The 18,193-nt window shown below is 36.9% G+C and overlaps 1 long non-coding RNA gene across 1 annotated transcript in view; it reads left to right on the forward strand.

The window, feature by feature from the left end:
* LOC129534217 (uncharacterized) overlaps positions 1 to 17,969 on the forward strand; it is a 33,013-nt gene extending 15,044 nt beyond the window's left edge. Inside the window, exons 2-3 of the long non-coding RNA XR_008680711.2 lie at positions 17,401 to 17,526; positions 17,888 to 17,969. This is a non-coding gene — a long non-coding RNA (uncharacterized lncRNA). The remainder of the gene's footprint in view (positions 1 to 17,400; positions 17,527 to 17,887) is intronic.
* The last annotated feature ends 224 nt before the right edge of the window (positions 17,970 to 18,193 follow it).

The raw sequence follows: 18,193 nt of genomic DNA on the forward strand, positions 1-18,193 counted from the left end.
CTCGGCTCACTGCAAGCTCCACCTCCCAGGTTCACACCATTCTCCTGCCTCTGCCTCCCGAGTAGCTGGGACTACAGGCGCCTGCCACCGCGCCCAGCTAATTTTTTGTATTTTTTTTTTTTTTAGTAGAGACAGGGTTTCACCGTGTTAGCCGGGATGGTCTTGATCTCCTGACCTCGTGATCTGCCTGCCTAGGCCTCCCAAAGTGGTGGGATTACAGGCGTGAGCCACCGCGCCCGGCCAAGGCTAAGAATTTTAATGACATTTTCCTCTTCATTATATTCTGTATTTTTTCTTTTTTAAATAGGTAAGTGTTCCCTGACATGAATGAATAGAAAATCAAGGAAAAATTAAGAGGAAAAATCATGGAAGGCACATGATGGACCAGGTTCATTTCTGCAAGGCAGGGTGAGAAGGTCTACATCTTCAGATGCTTAGGAGAAATACGACTCCATATGTAAAGTCCACCAAGGTGCTCAGTGAACAAAAGCTGCACCTATTGCTTAAGAAGAAGAAAAGAAGGTAAGAATACTGAGGTTATGAGTTTCTTTTATGATAGTTATTGTTTTACATGACCTTTTTTTCCTCCGTTTCTAAGATATGAGAAATATATGACCTTAGAGTTCAAAGTAACCAAAGAAATTATTTAGCCATTCAACTCAGCACTTGTTACCAGAGTTTCCCTGATAGAGACATCACCATGACTTTAATTTAGCCTAAGGATGGTTCTAATGAACTTGCACAGATTTGTAGGCAGCATCTGTGAAGACAAAACTTAACACCACACTAACCCTAAGCCATAACTGGTTCTAACACTGTGGCAGTTTTACTAGAAAGGTGGGGACCTTGAGGCCAATCAGTTCCTTCCCTGGCTCTCATCCAAGTCAAGCTCATGCGTTAATCCAAATGTAACATATCTGACTACCAATCCTTGTTTTTCCAGTTATCTTGATCCTCCCTCTTGACTCTTCCCCTTGACTCTGCACGCAACTGCTCCTAAACATTTTTGCCCTCTGCCATCTTAAATCTCTGCTCTTTCATAAATAAATGGATCTCCTACCTCTACTCTTCAGATGGTACTCTCTCCTTACCCATTCTTACAAAACTCTGGCTTTCCCTCAAGGCCGCTGTTTCTATTACAGCTGTTTTCAGGGACAACTGCTTCTTCTCCCATACCCCACCCCTTTGTGGCCTCTTTGTGGTGCTTATGACATGAAGAAAGCTGATCCAGTTGTAATACAGTAGGAAGTAGTGGAGGATGTGACACATTGGAAAGCATATGCCTCATGTAAATCTAGCAGCTGCCTTGGAGCTAGAGGAGATTTTGTCATTCAAGATTATAAGCAAATTTTTGCTGAGATCTTCCCCTTCCTTCCTTCCTTCCTTCCTTCCTTCCTTCCTTCCTTCCTTCCTTCCTTCCTTCCTTCCTTTCTTCCTTCCCTCCCTCCCTCCCTCCTTCCTTCCTTCTTTCTTTCTTCTTTCTTTTTTTTGGAGTCTCGCTCTCGCGCCCAGGCTGGAGTGCAGTGATGTGATCTCGGCTCACTGCAACCTCCACCTCCTGGGTTCAAACGATTCTCCTGCCTCAGCCTCCTGAGTAGCTGGTACTACAGGTGCGTGCCACCATGCCCGGCCAATTTTTTGTATTTTAAGTAGAGAGGGGGTTTCACTGTGTTAGCCAGGATGGTCTCGATCTCCTGACCTCATGATCCACCAGCCTCGGCCTCCCAAAGTGCGGGGATTACAGGCTTGAGCCACCATGCCCGGTCCATCTTCCAATATTTCTACAGAAGCCAGAAATTCAAGTTTTATTGGTGATATATCTCTATTTTAAATATTGACAACTAACTTAAAATGAATGAACACTATGGAATAAAGTTATCTTTAGATTAGATATGCTGTGTTGCATGCAAGCTTGTAAACTTTATTCTACTCTTTCTTTAGCAACTCTCAATATATTTTTTGTCTATATACCAAACCCTTCCTCTTTTGAGAATTATGAAATCTGGCTTTATTAACCTCAACTTTAATCTTGACACATGGAACGGTCATCTAACTCCCTGCAGTTTTTGACTCCATTCATCTCATTCTTCACTTTGCATGCCATTTCCTTTCTTCTATAGCTAGCGTTAGAAAACTTTTTTTCTGTAAAAGTCCAAGAGTAAATATTTTTGATTTTGTGGTCTATAAGATAGACCACAAAAATTCCACTGTGCCATAGTAGCATGAAAACAGTCACTGGCAATATAAAAATTAATGAGTGTAGCTATGTTCCAATAAAACTTTATTTATAAAAACAGGTGGTGGGCTGGATATGTCTGTGGGTTTTATGTAGTTTGCTGACCCTTAACCTGAAGGATGAAGGAGTTCCTTAGTATGGAATATAAAAGCCGACATGATTTGTCTCCTGTCTACTTGGAATTTTCAGTTTATCTCCCATTTCTGTTCCTGTGAGTTAACCAGCCATGATAATAAATCACAATTATCATTTATTTAGCACTTTCTATAATGTAGGTACTGTACTAAACTTTTAATCCATGCCATATTAAGTTGTTTAATGAGAACAAAAGATAGGAGCTAGACACCTTAACTTTATAGATGAGCAAATTGAGCCACAGGGAGATTAATTTATTTGTCCAAGATCACACAGACAACAAGTAGGAAAGCTAGAATTTGAACCCAGACAGTATGGTTTCAGTTTCATGCTCTTAATCATTATATTGTCCAGTCTCTCTGAGGTCTTCCCCTAATCCCTGTGATGAAGGAGATCACACAATTCTCTTCTGCACATATTGCATACTGTCTCCTATCTTTGGTATTCCCCCTTCCACATCTGCCTAGAAAAACTAGATCAACTATTTCTTCTTTTGGCAACTCTTCTGTGGCTTCACATCTCCACACTGACAACGTTTTGATGCTCCTCGTTCTGTGCATAATAAAGAGTTATTTCTGCATATACTTATTTCTGCACTAAAAAAGTCAGTAGTCGTCTGCTTTTGGAATTAGTGGTCTTTTTAGAGATCAGTTTATGTCTTATTTATCTTTGCATAGTTCCTGGCACAGTAGGCACTCAATAATTGCTTGCTGAATTGAATTGAGTGGGTAATTTATCCTAGGGTTTTTACTGTTTCTGATGTATCAATCAGTTCTTTTTTTTGGTGGAGATAGGATTAGAGTCTTGATTTGGGTTGTCTCAGAGATCAATCTTGAAACATAGATTCATGTGCAAGTAACTTACTTGAGAAGAGAAGAAAACAATGGTAGGAGAATGGGGAAGTGAAATAATGAAGGAAAAGCAGCCAACAAAATATACATTATCAAGGCACCTACCAATGTGGTCCACTTGAGCTTGATCCCACTGGGCAAGCTCTGAAAGTTAGTTTAGAGCAATACTTTAGAGTTGTTCTACCCAAGGGGTAAGGTTGGTGGGGTTTTTATATACCAATTATTTGCATTAATTGGTCAAAGCCTATTCCCAGGGGAAGTTAATATTCAAACATATCCAGAATGCTGCACAGGTGGGCAAAAGGTTGGCTACAGAAAAAGTCCTCAGGCGAAGAAAGCAGGTGCTGGTAGCTGCAAGTCCAGCCAGTGTGCACTGATCGGGTGAGGGCTAGTGTATATGGGCAGGGTGCCCACAGCATCTGTTTCCAGCTTCCCTCCAAACTTCTGAAACTGACAGTAAGATGGAGAAATTATTTCTCCCTTTTTCCACTTTTGCTAAAGTGAAACTTTTAAATGTACCTATAGAGGTAGAATCTTTCATAATTATTACATTTTGCTCTATTTGGGGATGCATACAAAGAAGTATCATTCATATCATTTTCAGACCAGGTGACCTCTAGTGTACTCTGGCAAGTATAGTCTCTGCTTATCCCTTGGGGTTGTTTCAATCAAAGATTGCCTTCAATCCCAGAACTTTGATTAGAGGAACATTGATCAATTTCCTTGATATTAGGGCTATTGGGTTGCCATTTTTCTAAGATCTGTTTCTTTTGTATTAGGTGAAATCTTCTGTTGCCATTTATAGTAGACTTTTAATGGTTTATGCACCATCCTAGGTGTTTCAACAGATGCATAGAAGAATAAATCATAATGATTTCCTTTTAGAGTGTACAGAGTAGTACCCAGAGTAAATATTTAGAGTGGAATGTAATAAATGTTGCAATAAAGATAAGAACAAAGTCAAAGGGGATGTGGTAGAAAAATGGACTAATTACTTATGAGAAAATATATAATGGAGGACATCCTAAGATGACCCTCAAATAGAGAGTGTTCTATGTTATTAGAGTATCCTAAAGTCTCTCATGTTTTTAAAATTCAAGTTTTTAATATTTAAATACAGGATTGTTTGAAACAATAGTCATTAACTTGAAATGTCCTCCTTAAATACTGGCAGTAGAAAGACTGTTAGAAGTTTTTCTTTATTCAAGTCTTGAAATAAGGCAACGGCAACTGGCAGAGATTCAAGAAAAGGAATTAAAAAGACTCTTAGAAGGTGCAATACATAAGAATAGAACATTGAGAAGAGAGGAAAGAGAGAGAGATGGATGAGTAAACTATGAATCTGAGGTTTTGAGCTTGGAAAATTAAGTGAATGGTGTTGCAGCTAAACAAGATAGAACAGCCAGGCAGGTAACTGCCATGTGGGAAAATGCCGTGAGCTTAATTTGGACAAGAGCTAAGTTTCAAGTGCTTGTGACTCCTCCAGGTAGGGTTGTACAGACATGAAACTTGCACTGCTAAATCTTCTTAGGAATTAATTGGTCTAGCAGGGAATTCAGAAAATTGCAATAATGATAACAGTTGAGGAAATGACAACAATAAATATTCCCTTTCCATAGTAGTGGGAATGCAGGTTATTATTTTAGGAATTTCTCACATAGCTTGGTGGGTTCTGGTACATGCACCAGAAGATATCCATTATTTTGGACAGCCTCATGCTCCTTCATTCTCATCCTTTGCAAGCCCTTTTAGCACAAGAAGATTTAAACTTAGTAGCAATAATAAAGGTATAAAAAAGATTATGTCTACAGTGGCCTATGAAAGCTGAAACTGTTTTTTTCCTATATATGTCTTCTCATTTATTTTAGCTGGCATGGTAGAGAATGTTTTCTTTTGCACATTGGGATAATTAGAGACATGATTCATTTATTACCTAATATGTGCTAGGCTCTCCACAGACATTATCTCCAATTCTGCCAGCCCTGCTGCTGTTTTGCTGATAAGGAAATGGAAGCTGAGTTCAGTTAATTGATGTGTCCGTGGCCTCAGTTGACTTCTTTCTTCCATTCTTCTCAAACATTAGAGCTAGAATCATATCTTAGCAACAGGTGGTCCCAGCAGTTGGCAGAGGACACAGGCAGAACCCAGACCATTCCTCCTTTCTGCTATGGAACCTGGCCTCCATGCAACACAATGCTTAGCACTTGTGTTCTTCATATCAGGTCTTATATTTTATACTCAGCTTCTACACTCTCTGACTTTTTCCACTTGTGTTTCAGGTTCTCACTTTCTCTGATAAGTAAGTTCAACCAGAAAATGTGAAAGCATTAATAAATGAGAGAAAAATAAACAAAGTACCTGATTGCTTTCTCTTGACATCATACTTCTTTCTTTTCCTCCTCCTCTTTTGGAATAAAGTTGGGACAATAAAACTACACCCATTCTCTCTGTCTCTGTGTCTCTGCCTCTCTCCTCTCTCTCTCTTTGTCTCATAGTATCTTTCTCACTAGAAATAACCCCTTACATACACACAGATATATGTACTACTTTTTCATCAAACTCTTCTCATTCCCCTTTCAGATTTGAAATTTGCCCTTATTCCTTCTTGTATTAGTCCATTCTCATACTGCTATAAAGAACTACCTGAGACTGGGTAATTTATGAAGAAAAAAGGTTTAATGGATTCATGGTTCCACAGGCTGTACAGGAAGCATGGCTAGAAGGCCTTAGGAAACTTAAACATGGCAGAAGGTGAAGGGAAAACAAGCACTTCTTACCATGGTGGAGCAGGAGAGAGAGTGAGAACACTTTCAAACAACCAGATCTCACGAGAACTCACTCACTATCATGAGACCAGTAAGGGGGAAATCTGCCCCCATAATCTAATCAATTCCCATCAGGACCCTCCCCCAACATTGAGGAATACAATTCAACATGAAATTTGGGTGGGGACAAAGAGCCAAACCATATCATTCCACACTTGGCTTCTGCCAAATCTCATGTCTTCCTCACATTTCACAACACAATCATGCCTTCCCAACAGTCACCAAGTTTTAGCTCATTTCATCATTAACTCAAAAGTCCAAGTCCAAAGTCTCATCTGAGACAAGGCAAGTCCCTTCCACCTATGAACATGTAAAATAAAAAACAAGTTGGTTACCTGCAAGATACTATGGGGGTGCAGGCACTGGGTAAATGCTCCTATTCCAAAAGGGAGGAATTGGCCAAGACAAAGGGGCCCCCTGCAAGTCCAAAATCCAGCAGGGCAGTCATTAAATCTTAAAGCTCCAAAATAATATTTGACTCCATGTCTAACATCCAAGCCACACTGATACAAGTGGTGGGCTCCCAAGGCATTGGTCAGCTCTGCCCCTGTGGCTCTGCAGGGTACAGCCCCGGGGCTGCTTTCATAGGCTGTTGAGTTCCTGTGGCTTTTCCAGGAGCATAGTGCAAGCTGTCAGTGGATCAACCATTCTGGCATCTGGAGGACAGTGGCTCTCTTCTCACAGTTCCACTAGGCAGTGCCCCAGTGGGGACTCTGTGTCAGGACTCCAACCCCACATTTTCTCTCCACATTGCCCTAGTAGAGGTTCTCCATGAGGGCTCCACCCGTGCAGCAGACTTCTGCTTGGACATACAGGCATTTCCATACATCTTCTGAAACCTAGGTAGAGGCTCCCAAATCTCAACTCTTGCCTTTTGCATACCTGCAGACCCAATATCACAGGGAAGCCACCAAGGGTTGGGGCTTGCACCCTCTGACATTATGGTTTAAGGTGTATCTTGGCCTCCTTTAGCCACAGCTGTAGCTGCGTGGATGCAGTGCACCATGTCCCAAGATTGCACAGAACAGTGGGACCCTGGGCCTGGCCTATGAAACCATTTTCCCCTCCTAGACCTCCAGGGCTGGATGGGAGGGGTTGCCATGAAGGTCTCTGAAATGCCCTGGAGGTATTTTCCCCATTGTCTTGGATATTAATACTCACCTCTTTTTTTTTTTACTATGCAGATTTCTGCAGCCTTGAATTCCTCCCCAGAAAATGGGTTTTTCTTTTTTACCACATGGTTGGGCTGCAAATTTTCCAAACCTTCATACTTTGCTTCCCATTTAAATATAAGTTTTAGTTTCAAGTCATTTCTTTGTTTATTCAAATGACTATAGGCTTTCAGAAGCAGCCAGGCCACTTCTTGAACACTTTGCTGCTTAGAATTTTCTTCCACCAGATACCCTAAATCATCCCTCCCAAGTTCAAAGTTCCACAGATCTCTAGAGCAGGGACACAATGCCGCCAGTCTCTTTGCTAAAGCACAGCAACAGTGACCTTTATTTCAGTTCCCAATAAGTTGCTAATCTCTATCTGACAACATCTCAGCCTGGGCTTCACTGTCCATATCACTAACAGTATTTTGGTCACAACTACTCAACAAGTGTCTAGGAAGTTCCAAACTTTCCCTCATCTTCCTTTCTTCTTCTGTTCCCTCCAAACTGCTCCAACCTCTTCCCATTACTCAGTTCCAATGTTCCTTCTACATTTCCAGGTATTTATAGCAATGCTCCACTTCTCTCATACCAATTTTCTACATTAGTCTGTTCTCATACTGCTATAAATAACTACCCAAGACTGGGTAATTCATGAAGAAAAGAGGTTTAATTGACTCACAGTTCCACAGGCTGTACAGGAGGTGTGACTGGGAAGCCTCAGGAAACTTACAATCATGGCAGAAGGCAAAGGGGAAGCAAGCATATCTTACCATGTGAAGCAGGAGTGAGACAGCAAAGGGAGAAGTGCTACACACTTTGAAACAACCACATCTTATGAGAACTCACTCACTATTTCAAGAAGAGCAGGGGGAAAATCCACCCCATGATCCAAACACCTCTCACCAGGTCCCTCCTCCAACATTGAGAATTACAATTCAACATGAGATTTGGGCGGGGGACACAAAATCAAACCATATCACTCCCATTGATGAACTCAGCGGTTACTTACAAAGTATCCAATAAAGTTACTCCAATATGTTTGATGTGCTTTATGTTTTATATTGAGTTGTGACATACATTTATCACATAATTTTCAAAACAACTCCTCATTTACATGAATAACTCACACTTAAGGGAGCCACATTTTTTTTCCTTTTTTGGTCATTCACAAAAAATTGAAGAACCAGAATTGAAACTCAAGTTTTTATCTGCCTTCAGAGCCTCTGCAGTTTTCATTACATTATCTTATCTTAAAAAATTATTGTATCTGATAGTCTCAAAAGTTTTTAGAAGTACTGGAATAAAGATAATGATAATGACAATTTGTTAAACTTCTTTGTGTTAGGAAGTAGAAATATATTAGCATTCAAATATTGTCAACAGGGACAACACTGGACAATCAGTAACTGCATTCATCTAAGGAATCACTAGGCATTATGGGAATTCTGCCAATCTGTCACTAGATGTTAATTTTTAGAATTAAAAATGTTAAGATGAGACCCAAAATATTAGTTACTGTGCATATGTATATCAATTATATATATATATGTATACTATCATATAGAGTAGGGTGATATTTTGATATTAATCAGGTTGTTTAGGAAATCCCACACTTTATTGCCACAGATTGTCTTCATTCTCATTAGTTCAAAAGCGTTAGTGTTCCAATGGAGAAAGGGTCCAGCCAAGATGCTATACACTTGGCTTTTAAAGACAGAGAGATTGGGGAAGAAAATGTGGTTCCTCAGACCAGGTAAAGAGATTTTGGAGGTTAATCCAGGATTAGAGACAAGATCATCTGTATTTAGATTAGAATGCACCCCTCTCCCAGGCATTTCAACTCCTGGGATTTGGAGTATTGAGAATAGAGTGAGTCTTTGTTTCATTCCTTGAGTGATGTTTGGGAAGACAGAAAGCATTATAGAAAGTTATTTCACACTATTACGACATGCTAAATAGTAGGGTAGAAATTGCAGAGGCATGACCATCTCGAACTCTGTGTGGAGCAAGATTTTAAATGCACTGCACACAGCAGAAGAGTAGAGTTAGTAAACAGAATATTGCATAGGGTGTCAGGGCTAAGAGGTCAGGTTCCCTAGAAGCCAAGTCTGAAATAAGAATTTGGGTGCATATGCTTTATTGAAGAATGTTCATCAGGAAAAACCTACAAGAGCATTGTGGATTAAAGGGTTGCTCTCCAAAGATGGCAGTATGAAGCACGGGACAGAAGGCCTGTGAGAGAACAGGAATTTCAGCAAATGGAAATATGGAAGGCAGCTGACAGTGATTTTAATGGAATACGGATACATTTCAATGAATTCCAGTACAGTATTGCTACATACGGTCTGTCACCCAAATCCCCTCCAAATTGTTGGGATGCTATTAGAGGAAGAATAATCTAACCTGGAAGAAAGTAAGAGGTTCAAAAGAAGGACAATACTAAATTGACTTGCTTTATTAGAGACAGCTTTATTGAAATAAAATTTACATGCCAAAAAATGCCTGTATAAGTGTACAATTCAATGACATTTAGTAAATTATTGAGGTGTGAAACCATGCCCACAATCTAGTTTTAGAACATTTTCTTCATCCCCAAAAGTTATTTTGTACCTCACTGTAGTCAATTCCTATTCTAAACTTCTCCAGGCAATCACTAAGCTGTTTACCTATAGATTCTCTTTTCTTAAAAATAAAAGAAAATTTATTTAAGTGGAATGATACAGTATGTAGTCTTTTGCATCTGGATTTTTTCCATTAACATAATTTCTTAGTTCCATTCATATTGTAAATGTACTAGTAATTCATTTTTATTGCTGAATAGTATTCATTATATAGATAATAATGCATTTCATTTATCCATTAACCAGATGATGGACATTTGGATTGTTTCTAGTTTCTGTGTATTAAGAATAGCATTGCTAAGAACATGCATATACAATTACTAACATGGACATACGTTTTCATTTCTCTTGGATAGATACCTAGGAGTGGAATTGCTGATTGAAATAGTATGTTTATACTTGACTTTCTCAGAAATTGCTGGACTGTTTTTCCAATTGTCTGTGCTATTATATGTTCTACCTGCAATGTATGAGGCTTCTAATTTCTCCATATGTTTGTTAACACTTGATCTTGACAGTAACTTTGATACATTAATTATAGCTATTCTAGTAGGTATATAGTGATATCTCATTATGGTTTTAATTTGCATTCTCATAATGGCTTACAGTGTTGACTATCTTTACGTGTGCTTACTAGCTATCCTTTTAATATGCTGTTGGGTCCGGTTTGCTAACATTTTCTCATGGTATTTCTCTGCATCTATGTTCTTGAAAGATATTTATCTGCTGCTTTCTTGTGATTTTTTTTCTGGCTTCATTATCAGATATTTCTGGCTTAAAGAATGAGTTGTGAAGTGTTCATCCCTCCATATTTTTGAAAAGTGTTTGTGTAGCATTGATAATATACTCTCTTTAGGTATTTGACAGAATTCATGGTCGAAATCATCTGGGTCTTGGCTTTTCTTTGTGGAAAAACTTTTAATTACCAATTCTATTTCTTACTTGTTATGGGTACATGTATATTATCTGTTTCTTCTTTAGTCAGTTTTGGGGATTAATGTCTTTCTATGGCATTGTTCATTTTATCAAAGTTGTTTAATCTGTTGGTATTGAGTTGTTCATAATAGTCTCTTATATTTCAATTTCTGTAAAGTCAGTATCAGTGTCCCTTCTTTTATTCCCAATTTTGATGATTTGTGGTTTATCTTTCTGTCTCTCTCTCGGCCAGTCTAGCTAAAGATTTTACAATATTATGATCTTTTAAAAGAACCAACTTTTGATTTCATCGGTTTTCTCTATTGTTTTTCTCTATTTTGTTGCTTTCTGCTCTGCTTTTTATTATTCTCTCCCTTCTGCTTATTTTTGTATTTAATTTGTTCTTCTTTTTCTAGTTTCTCAAAGAGGAAGTATAAACGATTGAGTTATAATTTCTTCTTTTCTAAAATAGGTAATTAAAGCTATACATTTCTCTCTGAGCACTGATTTACCTCCATCTTGTTACTTTTGATATGTTGTAATATGTTGTTTTTTTTTTCATTCAGTTCAAAATATTTTCTAATTTCCCTTGTGATTTCTTCTTTTAACTCTCTGTTAATTTCCAAATATTTGGGGATTTTTCTATGTAATTTTTGTTGTCACTTCCTAATTGTATTCCATTTTTATAGTAACTCATACATTAAATGATTTGTAATACTTTTAAACATATTAAGACTCGTTTTATGTCCTATAGTATTTGGTCTACCCTGGAGAATGTTCTACGTGTATTTAAAAGAAAGATTATTTTGCTGTTTTTGGGTGGAGTGTTTTGTAAATATCAGTTAAGTCAAGTTGACTGATATTATTCAAGTCTTCATCCATGATGATTTTCCAAGTTGTTGTTATACCGATTATTGAGAAGGAGATATTGAAGTCTCTAACAGCAATTGTTGAAATATCTATTTGTCTTTTCAGTTTTGTTTTGCTACATGTATTATGGTGCTCCTTTTAAGGTGCATATACATTTATAAGTATTGTACAATAAATCTTCACTTAAAGTTGTCCATATGTTCTTGGAAATTGTAATTTTAAATGAAATTATGTACAGCAGGTCCTCCAAATTATGTTGTTTTATTCAACATTGTTTCTTTGTAACATTGATGAAAAAAAATTGGTTTGTTACATGTCATTTTGCTCAAAGTCATAGTTTCCAAAAACCTGTCAATGATGTTGAGGACTTACTGTATGTACCTGATATATTGACCCTTTTGTTATTATGAAATGTTCCTTTTTATTTCTGCAGATTGATTATTCCTTATTTGAAATGCATGGCACCAGAAGTTGTTTCAGATTTCAGATTTTTCAGATTTGGAATAATTGCGTGTATAATGAGATATCTTGAGGATGTGACCCAAATCTCAATACAAAATTCATTTAAATTTATTTGTGTTTCATATATACCTTATACACATAGCCTGAAGGTAACTTCATGTAATTTTAAGATAATTTTGTACAAAAAGGTTATGTTAAGTACTTACGTGTAAAATTTTCCACTTGTGGCATCATGTTGGCACTCAAAATGTTTTAAATTTTAGAGCATTTCAAATTTTATATTTTCAGATTGGGGTGATAAACCTGTAGTAATATTTCTTCTCTCAAGCATATATTTTTGCCATTCCAGCTCGTTAATAAGTATACTTAAACTGTAAAGTTTACATAGTATATATTTTGCTATTCTTTTACATTCAATCTATCTGTATCTTCGAATCTGAACTGTTTCTCTTGTAAATGGGACATATGTGGATAATGCTTTTTTGATCCAATCTGATAATCTCTACCTTTTGATTAGAGTGTTTAGACCATTAATATTTAATATATTTACTCACCAGTTTGGAGTTTTGTCTATCTCTTGTTTGTTTTCTTTGTCTCTTGTCATTTTTGTTTCTCTGTTCCACCTTTTGTGTTGACGAATATTCTTAGCATCCTATTTTAATTTTTCTTTTGATTTTTAAAACATATTTTTGAGTTATTTTTTGGTAATTGCCCTAGAGATTACAATATGAATTTTAACTTAACATGTTCTACCCAAGTGGCTTAATTTCAATTAAATATAACAACTTAATTTCATTACATATAGCACATTTCCTCTAATATTGCTCTATTCACCATCTATTTTCAGATATATGTAAGTATGTTATAAACCCCAAATAGAGTGTTAACTATTATAATTATTGCTTGATAAAATATTATGTCTTTAAAGAAAATTGAAGAAGAAAAGAGAAAATATTTTATGCACTCTTTTATATTTCCTCACATCTTTACCATTTCTGGCCTTCATTTCTCCCTATGGAATCTAGTTACCATCTGGTGTCATTTCTTTTCAGCCAGAGATACTTCTATTAGCATCTTGTAAGACAGGTCTCACAGCATTTATTTCTCTCAGCCTTTGTTTAAGTGAGAATGTTATTTTTTTGCCTTCTTTTTGAAGTTGCTGGAAATTCTTTGTTGACAGTAATTTTCTTTCAGTATGTAGAATATTTCATTCTACCACTTTCTGGCTTCTGTTGTTTCTGTTGAGCAGTTATCCTTTTTTTGCTGTCGTTTTTGCCAACTGGAAATTTAATATGAGAAAGTATTATTTAAAAAATATTCTATATGCAGTCTTAGTAGCGTTATCCAAAAATATTATCATTAAATAAGTAATATTATGACACTGGAAGTAACCCTCAATGCATGTTATGTAGACACCAAATTATTCAAGGACAATTTTTTATTACAGCAATTATTTTGTACAGTGTGTTTGCATATGATTTTAACTTTTATTTTACATTTGGGGACACGTGAAGGTTTGCTATGTAGGTAAAGTCGTGGTATAGGGGTTTGTTGTACAAATTATTTAATCACCTAGGTATTAATCAAGTACCCAATAGTTATTTTTTCTGCTCCTCTCTCTCCTCCCACCTTCCGACCTCAATTACAACCCGGTGTCTGTTGTTCCTTTTTGTGTTCATGAGTTCTCATCATTTAGCACTCACTTATAAGTGAGAACATGTACTGTTTGGTTTCCTCTTCCTGTGTTAGTTTGCTAAGGATAGTAGCCACCAGCTCCATCCATGTTCCCATAAAAGACATGATATTGTTCTTTGTTAATGGCTACATAGTATTCCATGGTATATATGTAGCATATTTTCTTTATCCAATTTGTCATTGATGGGCATTTAGGTTTATTCCATGTCTTTCCTATTGTGAATAGCGCTGCAATGAACATTTGTGCACATATGTCCTTATGGTATAATGAGTTATACTCCTTTGGCTATAATGGGATTGTTGGGTGGAATAGATAGTTCAGCTTTCAACTCTTTGAGGAATTGCCACACTGCTTTCCACAATGGTTGCACTAATTTACACTCCCACCAACAGTGTATACGTGTTCCCTTTTCTTTGCAACCTCTCCAGCATCTGTTATTTTTTGACTTTTTAATAATAGCCATTCTGACTGGTGTGAGATGGTATCTCATTTTGGTTTCGATTTGTATTTCTCTAATGATCAGTGATATTAAGCTTTTTTTTAATATGCTTGTTGGTCACATGCATGTCTTCTTTTGAAAAGTGTCTGTTCATGTTCTTTGCCCACTTTTTAATGAGGTTGTTTGTTTTTCTCTTGTAAATTTGTTTAAGTTTCTTGTAGATGCTGGATATTAGACATTTGTCAGATGCATGGTTTGCAAATAATTTCTCTCATTCTGTAGGTTGTCTATTTACTCTGTTGAGAATTTCTTTTGTGGTACAGAAGCTCTTAAGTTTAATTAGATCCCACTGGTCAATTTTTGTTGTGATTGCTTTTGGTGTCTTTGTCATGAAATCTTTGCCCATTCCTATGTCCAGGATGATATTGCCTAGGTTGCCTTGCAGGATGTTTATAATTTGGGGTTTTACATTTAAATCTTTAATTCATCTTGAGTTAATTTTTGTATACAGTGTAAGAAAGAGTTCCGATTTCAATCTTCTGCATATGGCTAGTCAGTTATCACAGCACCATTTATTGAATAGGGAGTTTGTATCCCATTGCTTGTTTTTGTCAGCTTTGTTGAAGATTAGATGGTTGTAGGTGTGCGGCCTTATGTATGGGCTCTCTGTTCTGTTCCACTGGTCTATGTGCCTGTTTTTGTACCAGTACCATACTGTTTTTGTTACTGTAGCCCCATAGTATAGTTTGAAGTCAGGTAATATGATGCCTCCAGCTTTGTTCCTTTTGCTTAAGATTACCTTAGGTATTTGGGCTCTATTTTCCTTCCAAATGAATTTTAAAATAGTTTTTCTAGTTCTGTGAATAATGTTGTTGGTAGTTTGATTGGAATAGCATTGAATGTGTAAATCACTTTGGGCAGTATAGCCATTTTAATGACATTGATTCCTCCTATTTGTGAGCATGGGATGTTTTCTATTCATTTGTGTCTTCTCTGATTTCTTTGAGCACTGCTTTGTAATTCTCATTGTGGAGCTCTTTCACCTTCTTGATTAGCTGTTTTCCTAGGTATTTTATTCTTTTTATAGCAATTGTGAATGGGATTGCCTTTCTGATTTCACTCTTGGCTTGGCTGTTGGTGGTGTATAGGAATGCTAGTGATTTTTGTGCATTGATTTTGTATCCTGAAACTTTGCTGAAGTTGGTTCCCAACTGAAGCAGCTTTTGGGCTGAGACTATGGGCTTTTCTAGATATGGAATCATGCCATGTGCAAACAAGGATAGTTTGACTTCCTTTCTTCCTATTTGGATGCCCTTTATTTATTTTTCTTGCTTGATGAGCAGTTATCTATTAATCATGTATTGTCTCCTGTGTGTGATAAGTTGTTTTTTCCTGCTGCTTTTAATATTTTATTTCCTTCTTTGGGTTTGAACAGTTTGAATATCATGATATGTCTAGGTGTGGATCTCTTTGTGCTTTTTAAAATTGGGCATCATTGAGCTTCTTGAATCTATGTATTAACATTTTTAAATAAAATTTAGGAAGTCCCTGTTCATTATTTCTTCAAGTATTTTCTCTACCCTTTTTCTCTCTCTGCTATCCTTCTGGGAATTCTACTACAAATATTTGGTATGCTGAGTGTTGTCCCTCAGGTATCTGAGGCTCTTTTAAATTTTCTTCAATCTTTTCTTTCTGTGTTCTTCAGGGTGGATAATTCCTAATCATCCATAATCAAGTTTACTGATTTTTTCTTATTTTATGTCAATTCTGTTTCTTTTAAAAATAATTTTGATTTTTTTATTGAAATTTATTATTGCAGAATTATTGTCATTATATCTTCCTTTAAATCTTTAAACAGGGCTTCCTTTAATCCTCTGAATATATTTATAATAGATGTTTTGACAACTCTGCCAAATCCAACATCTGGGTTCACTCAGAGTTCATTTCTTTCAACTACATTTTTTCCCCTGCATATGGGTCTTGTTTCTTTGCATGTCTCATTTTTCTTTGTTTAAAATTAGACATTTTGGGTAATACATTTAAGAAATTTTGGATTCTGTTTTTCCCTTTGAGAACTGTTATTGCTTTTTGTTTGTTTCGATTTTCTGAACTTAAAAGGGCTTTTAGCATTTACTGATGGATCTTTGTGTAGGTTGCTGAGTGTATTCAAAACTTATACATTTTTCTAGTTTATTCTTGCTTTTCTTTTCACTAGGCCCTCCCAAATCTTTCACGCGTAGATGCACAACCTTTCTTTCAATGAAGGATGTATGAAGAGCTTAAGCTTTCTCGGGTCTTTCCTGTGTGTCCACACAGACTCCAAATCAGCCAAGAATGTGTGGTGAGATTGGTTTTTTGGGGGGTTTCTTCACATTTATGTGTCACCCTAGCTAGAGTTGTATGCAGAAATTACCTTGTCCATGTATGGTTCTCTTATTTCCAGGATCTCCTTGTTAAATTCCAGGCTACTCTTTGGTTCTGCCATCTTCCATTAAGAGTAATCACAACTCAGAATAGCAGGGCTGTGTGCTTTTTTTGTTCATTTTCTACCAATTTTACCATTTTTACTAACAGTCCAGCTAGAAATGGATTTTTTGGCCTCAGTTCAAAAATAACCCAGCCCCATCCAGCAGTGAAGTTGCTGGTTTTGATAACCAACTCTGCCTTGGTATCACCATCCTACCACATGAGCTGTCAAAATGGGATAGTACCAACAGATTCCCACTCTTCTTAGCTAATGGTCTACAGTTTTCCATAAATAAATACTTCTTAATTTGTTTTTAATCTTGCTTGATGTTCTGAGCTCTTAGGTGATTGTTCTTAAAAATTTTGTTTAGTTTTATAGTTTTGTTTTTGAGACAGGATTTGCTGACTTCTTTACCATCGTTAAAAGATCTGCCCATCTGACTTGTTTTTAAAGAGTAATAAACTGCAAAAGCCCCAGCTTAATTTAACTTGAAATTACTAAATTAAGTATGATTGATTAGAGATGGACATAGATTTTTTTGTACTTCACCCATCAAGAGGTGGCGTCTGCATTCCTCTTCCCTTTCCCCTCCTCCTTTGGATTCAGGAGGCTCAGTGAAAACTTTGACTTGCAGAATATAGCAAAATAACTTTTAGCCAATTTCTAGCCCAGGACTTACAAGATTGATTGCTTTTACTCTCTTTTACTTTTTAAATCGAAACATAGCTACTGTGCTGTGAAGTAGAAGCGACTGTGGAAAATCCTTGTGGAAAGGCACGAGACACCTTGTGGTATCTAAGGTACCAAGATACCTGGCCAATAGCCTCAGCTGAGCGCCACCTTGCCAGCCATGTAAGTAAGCCATGTTGGCAGTGCATCTTCCAGACCTAGTTGAGCTACCACAATTAATTCAGTCTGTAGCAGAGATGAGACTTTCCTGCCCAAATTGTAAATCTGTGAGCAAAATAAAAGATGATTGTTATTTTAAATCACTAAGTGTCTGGGTGGTTTGTTACATAGCCATAAATAACTGGAACATTAATTTTCTGCCTTCTTGAGGAATGGGAGTTGGGGATTAAAGCTAAGAACAGTTATTATAAAATCCATTTATCATGTACCTAGCAAGTAAGATTTTCATAGCCACAAAATTGAATTGCAAAAATATAACTTATGAAAAGAAAGTTGTGTACATAAAGCTTGTTATCTTTTGTAGAAGGTGACTATGATATCGAGAAATGCAGGAGTTCATCCAGGGGATTGTGGAGTAAAAGGGGAGGACATAATGAGAGAGGACGGAAAAGAATACAATCAGGTATTTGTCCCAATTTCGCTTGCCTGGTTTAGCTTAGTGACAGGGGTAGTAGCTGTAAGCACAGGGGTGAGAATTCTTGCTCTGACATTGGTTTGATACGCTATGAGGAGGGCCCTGGATGGAACATTTCACACTAGCACTGGGGCTTAACTAGCAGGGTTAAGAGGCAAACAATAATAAAAGGCATAATAAAGGAGAAAAGGAGGC

This window comes from Gorilla gorilla, chromosome 5 (genome assembly GCF_029281585.2).
Source record: "Gorilla gorilla gorilla isolate KB3781 chromosome 5, NHGRI_mGorGor1-v2.1_pri, whole genome shotgun sequence".
Taxonomy (NCBI): Eukaryota; Metazoa; Chordata; class Mammalia; order Primates; family Hominidae; genus Gorilla; species Gorilla gorilla.